The sequence below is a fragment of the Triticum dicoccoides genome, chromosome 6B (assembly GCF_002162155.2).
Source record: "Triticum dicoccoides isolate Atlit2015 ecotype Zavitan chromosome 6B, WEW_v2.0, whole genome shotgun sequence".
NCBI lineage: Eukaryota > Viridiplantae > Streptophyta > Magnoliopsida > Poales > Poaceae > Triticum > Triticum dicoccoides.
Window position 1 is genome coordinate 172,962,727 of NC_041391.1, and position 1,063 is coordinate 172,963,789.

Here is a 1,063-nt window from a genome sequence, read left to right on the forward strand (position 1 = left end):
TATAAGTGTGCAATCTGGAAGAGTCTCGATTATGTGTGGTGGGGCTAGTTTGTGGGCCAGTACAACCATGGTTCTACCTGCATCGACGGGTAGCACTGTCTTTTGTGAAGAACGGGTTTTTTCCCCCTTAGATACTGCCATCACCCCCTCCAATTCAAATGGCTGATAAACAAGAAAATAAATTGAATGTACAGACATTGTATGATAGACAGATGTGGTAATTCACATATATGTTGTCTAACCAAATAGGACAGCATGACACAATTTCACATATATGATGCCTAACTAAATAGGATAGCATGACACAGTTTCAGATATATGATGGATAACTTAACAGGATATAATGGCATAATTCAACATATGATGAGTATCTAAACAGGATGAGATGACAAAACTATATGATGTCTTTCTAAGATAGGTTGGGATGAAATAGTTAACATACATGTTGTCTAATTATACGGGATGGCATGATATAATTGACATAATTGATTCATATACTAAGCAGTTGGCACTCACATGCATGATCTCTAAACTAAGCAGATGGAATTCAATATTGTGCATATGATGTCTAAACTAAGCAATGCAAGACACCATATGCATGATATGAGAAATATAAACATTGCAACTTAGAGCATACACCTCAGGTGGGATATAGGAGTGGTCATCTATCTCTGAATCCTCCTCTGAGGAGATCCCTGTAACCATCAAGATATATGCTTCAATAGGTACCATTGCTTGCTCTGAAGACCTTGTTTTCACTCCAGATTTTTCCATAACCGGCTCAAATGGCTGATACACATGAAGAGTAGTTCAATATACACAAATTGTCGACAAATGGAATACGTAATAAAAAAACGATGGCATGAGATAATTTACATATATGATGCCTGGCTACATGGCAGTGCATAATTCACATATATGATAACTGGCTAAAAAACATGGCATTGCATAATTCATATATCTGATATAGAAAGCAAACAAGAGGCATTCACACAAAGCATGTCTAATCTAAGCGGATGGCATGGCAATGCAAGACACCATATGCATGATATGAGCAATATAA